The sequence below is a fragment of the Capsicum annuum genome, chromosome 2 (assembly GCF_002878395.1).
Source record: "Capsicum annuum cultivar UCD-10X-F1 chromosome 2, UCD10Xv1.1, whole genome shotgun sequence".
In the NCBI taxonomy this organism is placed as follows: Eukaryota; Viridiplantae; Streptophyta; class Magnoliopsida; order Solanales; family Solanaceae; genus Capsicum; species Capsicum annuum.
The window spans coordinates 21,039,365-21,045,192 of NC_061112.1; the positions used below are offsets into that span (position 1 = coordinate 21,039,365).

The window sequence follows — 5,828 nt, forward strand, 5'->3', positions numbered from 1 at the left end:
TTTTTTCTTAAAAAACTATTTTTGATCATGATAGTAGAGATACTATTGACATGACATGGAATAATTACAGTTTACCGAGTAAATTATCTTAGATAGGAAAATGTAGATGATACAAATTAGGATGAAGGTTAATAAAAAGGAGTGTGTCATTGCTAGTAGGGAGGAGTGTTTTGTTAAGTTATCTGTGCTAATAGTCATAGTGTCATGCTTGTAAAGTCTTATTCTTAGACTTTTTGTGATTGTAGAATTGTTTTGTTGCAATCTTGTTTATGTTATTATTTGCCATTTTTTATTATCTATTATTTCTTGTGCTTATATATTCTGTCCTTTTTCTAGACTATTTTTTATCGTGAGCTGGGTTTTATAGGAAACAGTCTCTGTACCTCACTTCTGAGGTAGTGGTATTGACTGAATATACTTTACCCTTCCTAGACTCCACTTTGTGAAAATGTACCGGATATGTTGTTGTTGTTGTTATAGTAGAGACATTATTGTATTTCTAGGATTCGATAGTAAACGTATGCCCATTAAGAAAAATTTCACTCATAAATAATGTAATTTTCTGATTAAGGAAATTTAATTTACCACCTTGGTCTAATGTAACAGTGCCACTGCAACGAACACAACCGATGAGTGTAAAGCAATTGAAAAAAAGCAATGTCATTTAAGTGTTAATTGAAAATAATAAAGTTAATTACTGCAAGGTTTTTTCCCATTTTATTTTAAGAAAATATTGAAAATTTAAAAATAAGCAAGCTCCATAAAAAGGGAAGCCAAGGAGCAAAACAATATGCACCCTTCCATACACAAGGAGCAAAAAAAGGAAGACGGGTATTATTATTGAAAATTTTATTTTGTTTATTGTGAGATAAAAAGAGGTCACACACAATTATTTTTAGTGATAATAAAATAAAGTGTTTTAGTATTAGAACGGAAAGATACTAAGTCATCATTTGTTGGAACAGACATTTACGTCCCATACCTAATAAAGCTAGCGGAAAGTAATGCGAAAACTCAGCTGAAAAAGATGAAAAGAAAAGAAAAAACGTAGTCTATAAATTAACGATAGAAATGGAACAGCTTTTAAATACTAGTAATAATATTCAATACTCATCTAAAATCATCTATCAGTCTCAAGTGTTGAATTATATATATGTTCTTATATATGAGTATGTATATGGTCTTATAAGTACGTATGCCCGTTCATTCTTTTAAATTTCAGATTGAAAATAATATTCAATTTATTTAACATTGAATTAATTTGGGCATACAATCATGCTATTTATACGGGTTCTTTTTCGACGCAGTACATAATTTCTTCCTAGGGTGCAAAAAAGGCCTTATACATTCCTTTTTTATATAAAAAGTTTTTTGTGGGGTCATTCATTATGTAAATTTACGTAAGAAATTATTTTCAAATCTGCTGACAAGGCATTTAATTATTCGCGGGGTGACCTCTTTGTTTGTCTGTATATTATAAACAATACGTGTAAATTATCAAGTTAGAAATTGGAACATACCATTATTTGATCTTATTCTATATAATTCTTTGTAACAAACATATATCTCTGTTATTTTGTGAAAGAGCTTGGTAGCAATCGAAGATGAGTGAGCCACCAAAATACGCATATCCCTACCCAGCTCAAGGTAAATCCCTATTACTTTAATTTGAGTGTCTTTTCTCTTTCTTTCTGGTTAATCAACCTTAATTCCCTTATTGGCTCTGATGGACTTGCAGCTCCCTCAATTGACATTTCTTTTCCCCTTTAATCTATAGAGTAGTATAGTACTTACAAAATTCTTTTTATGATTTTATCTAAATGGAAACTAATTTATGCATGGTGGTCTGGTAGGTTATTATCAAGGTCCTCCAGTGATGCCGCCGCCACCTCAATATTATGCAGCTCCTCCCCCTAGAAGGGAACCTGGCTTTCTTGAGGGATGGTGAGTCCCCTTTAATTTAATTCTTGTGCATGCCCTCTTGTATGTGTTTGATGGAGATTTCGGATATACTGCATGACTCTCTTAAAAAAAAGCAGGTCATTTCTTTAAAAACGGAGGAAGTAGCTAGGTTTAAGGAGTTCATCACTTAAAATCTTGGATTAGTCTCTCTGGCGGTTTATGTTACATTTGTGAATTGGAAGAAATTGAAGTTATCTAATTACTTACAATAAGTTGTTCTTAACAAATGGTGCAGTCTAGCAGCTCTGTGTTGCTGTTTCCTGATTGATGAGTGTTGCTGCGACCCTTCCGTCCTCTTCATCTGTTGATCATTGATCTGTTCAAGTGTCTTGTTTTTATATACTATTAATATTGTAGTACTATTATCAAATGTAACTCAGTTTAATTTCTTTGCTTCTTAATTAATAGTTGATCAATGTAATCAGCCTGTTTTCGTGGAGAGCAGATATCTGTCTATGTAATTATCTTTACAATTAGAGATCAGTACTCCCTGCGTAAACGTTTTTCACCTGTTTGGGATAATATATGTTTATTTCTAGAGAGAATGGTGAAACACAAACATGAAGTATGTCCATTATTTTTGTGAGTTTCATATCTGTTCCTGAACTATCACCAACTATTTATCAAAATACACTAAAACTATTAATTGTTTGAGTTTCTTACCTAATCTTTGAGGTAGAACAGGTGAACAATTATTAGTTCAAGCGTGTTTTGATGACTAATTGGAGATAGCTCAAGTAGATAGGAAACTCATACACACAATAGAGTTCTCATATGAAATTCAAAAACCGAATACTCTGGGTATGTTTTTCACTATTAGGTCTTATATCTATGAAGAAATGTGCAAATATTGTAATACTTCATACATGTCCTACTTCCTTATCTAATTACAGTATCATATTGTCCCTCAATCGCATCTAATGTCGGAATTTATCTTGTTTCTTCTCCTGATCAATGTGTTCAATAACCAAAATAGTTTTAATAATCTTATTTGTTAAATTTTAGAAAGGAAATTAGAACTACAATTACTTTTCAACTTTGGCCTTTGGGTGACAGCATTATTGTTGTGTTTGAAAGTGAACGTAAGTTGTAGTCAGTAGTGTTAGGTCCCTCCATGTCTCCATCTAGTTTGAATTTTCCAAATAGACAGAGAATATGAACCAGAAACACTTCCTTCACTTCTTTCCATAAAAAATAAGTTTGAATTCTCAATCAAATGAAAAAAATGTTTCTTATCACAGAACATTAATATGATGGAGTGGGGTCACTTTAAATTGATGAAATGCCACTCTTGACCCTTTTCAAATTGCTCTCTAGTTTTTATTTCATCTTTTGAGAGCCAAGAAGGCATATATAGAGTAGATTTAAATTTAAATTTAAATTGAACGCATTCAACCTTCGCTAACTACTTGTACAAGTCTTGTTATAACTTATGTCGCATTGTAAATGATAGCAAATTCGGAATAAAAACAGAGTGTATGTACCTTAATCTGTTGTAGCGGAAGTGTTGAATTTGCTACTGATATAATTGCCTCAAGTCAATCTTCGTCTTTCAAGAAAATGGAGAGTAGATTCACAAACTAAAAGCTTTTTATTTGGATTTTTGTTGATATTTTTGTTACTATCTTAATTTTGTTTTTGTTTTATCCGTATCTTGTTTACAGAGGAAGAAGCCTATATGTATAGGAGTAATTTGGATGGATAAACAGTTACTCAGTAACTATTCCCCCTTATTTTTCAAACTTTAAATGTTCCCTGCTTATCTTTCCCATATCAGATAATCAAAACAATTAAAAACTGGGTCGGGTCGGGTCAGTCCACATAGGCGACCCATGACCCTTAATCTAACATCTCCTACTTCGCACATGGTAGACTAGACCTGCACCAGTACGACATCAACAAATCATTAATTCATACGGCAAATAGTTCATGCGACCTGTGAGCATTACAAGCTTTACCTTTAAGGTTTTATAAGCTACATTTAGAAATTCAATCACTTGTGGAAAAAATTCTTTTCTAATATGAGGATACTAATACTCACAATACCCCAGACTTCATTCACTACTTTAGTAGTTACTTATCCGATCCCTCATCATCTTAAAGAGATGAACTCGAGTTCATGATTGGTGAACTCGAGTTCATGATTAACTTTATATACACAATTACACTTGACTCTTATATGGTTAGTGTAATAGCCGGCTTGCGTAAACAAGTTAAAATATTCATTTTAATCGTCTTCCATTTCTACTCGAATCTATCTGTTTCAAATCAACTACTTTTTTAGACATTCACCGCATTGCCGAATCTCTTATGGCTATTAGAAACATGCTAAAGTAGCAACACCGATCGGAACTTTAAGAAACAGTTAAAAAGGTCTAAGGGTATTTTAATGAAAAGTTAAAATAACTTTTTAGGGTCTCACACAATGAAGAAGCAGGGATTCATTCTTCCATTAACTCATTGGTCGCTAAGCACACGTGGTATGACACACATACTACGATATTATCACCTTATATTGGTGTGTGTGTGTCATTCTTTTAGTCATTCAACATCGTACAGATCTAGGTCTAGACACCTCTAAATGTCTAACCTGAGTTTCTTTCTTTAATAATCCTCAAATTCATATTCTTAGAGAAACTCACATCTGGCTTTACAAAACAAGTCATTATCTTATGGTGGAACCTTTCTCTTCACGTTCTTCGACGTAAAAGGCGATTGCTCGTGTGAGAGAGCCAACCTCGCGACTTGTTCGACACACTGTATTAATAAAAAACATTTTCGCATGCATACAAGATTGAACATAAATTCAAGATTCTTATATTGATAATAATTATAATCAAGTCATCTACAATACATAAATATAGTCATATACTACGTAGTCTCAGAGCCATAAAATGTTTCTCAAACAAGTCTCTAGATATCGCCTTAGTAAAGTGATCAGCTATCATTTCTCGTGTAGGAATGTATTGTAAAATTATTTCTCTACCTGCTACTATGTCTCTTATAAAGTTATACTTAATATCAATGTTCTTGGTTTTGCTGTGATATTTAGTATCCTTTGTATATGCAATATCCGCTTGAATGTCACAATATAAAATCATGGGACTCTTAGAATTCTTTACAACGTTCAAATGCTCAAAAAATCTCTTCAACCAAACAGCTTCTTGTACTATTGATGCTCAAGCCACAAATTCTGATTCCATAGTTGACAGGGCTGTGCAAGTTTGTTTCTTGATTTTCCACGAAATTGCACCACTATTTAGCAAGACGGCATAATCGGAAGTTTATTTTCTATCATACCGGTCACCAGCCCAATCAGCATCTGTATAACCTCTTATGGATAAATCGGATTCACTATGACATAGTGAATAATCAGCAGTACCCTTCAGGTATCAAAAAATTCTCTTTACTGCTTTCTAATGATCTCTTACAGGATTAGATTGATACCTGCTAACCAGACCTACGGCATAACAAATGTCTGGGTGAGTACACATCATAGCGTACATCAAACTCCCAACTGCACTGGAATATGGTACTCGAGACATGTCTTCCTTTTCTTTTTCAGTCTTTGGACACATTTCAAGGCTTAGAGTTTCACCTCTTTCTATAGGAGTATCTATGGATTTACAACTATTCATTAGAAAATGTTCCAAAGTTTTCATTATGTATGTTTCTTGAGATAAACTCAAAATTTTCTTGGAACGGTCTCTTTGGATTTTAACACCCAATATATAGTCTGCTTCACCCATATCTTTCATGTCAAATGACTTTGAAAGTCATGACTTAACAGTTTTTACATACTCCAAATTATTTCCAACCAATAAAACATCATCCACGTAAAGCGAAAGAATCACAAACATTTCATT

At 33.0% G+C, this 5,828-nt stretch overlaps 1 long non-coding RNA gene across 1 annotated transcript; it reads left to right on the forward strand.

Moving 5' to 3' along the window:
* The first annotated feature begins 1,418 nt into the window (after positions 1-1,418).
* On the forward strand, positions 1,419-2,461 carry LOC107860956. The gene is made up of 3 exons (XR_001671677.2): positions 1,419-1,647; positions 1,854-1,944; positions 2,198-2,461. It is a non-coding gene; the product is annotated as an uncharacterized LOC107860956 (long non-coding RNA).
* The last annotated feature ends 3,367 nt before the right edge of the window (positions 2,462-5,828 follow it).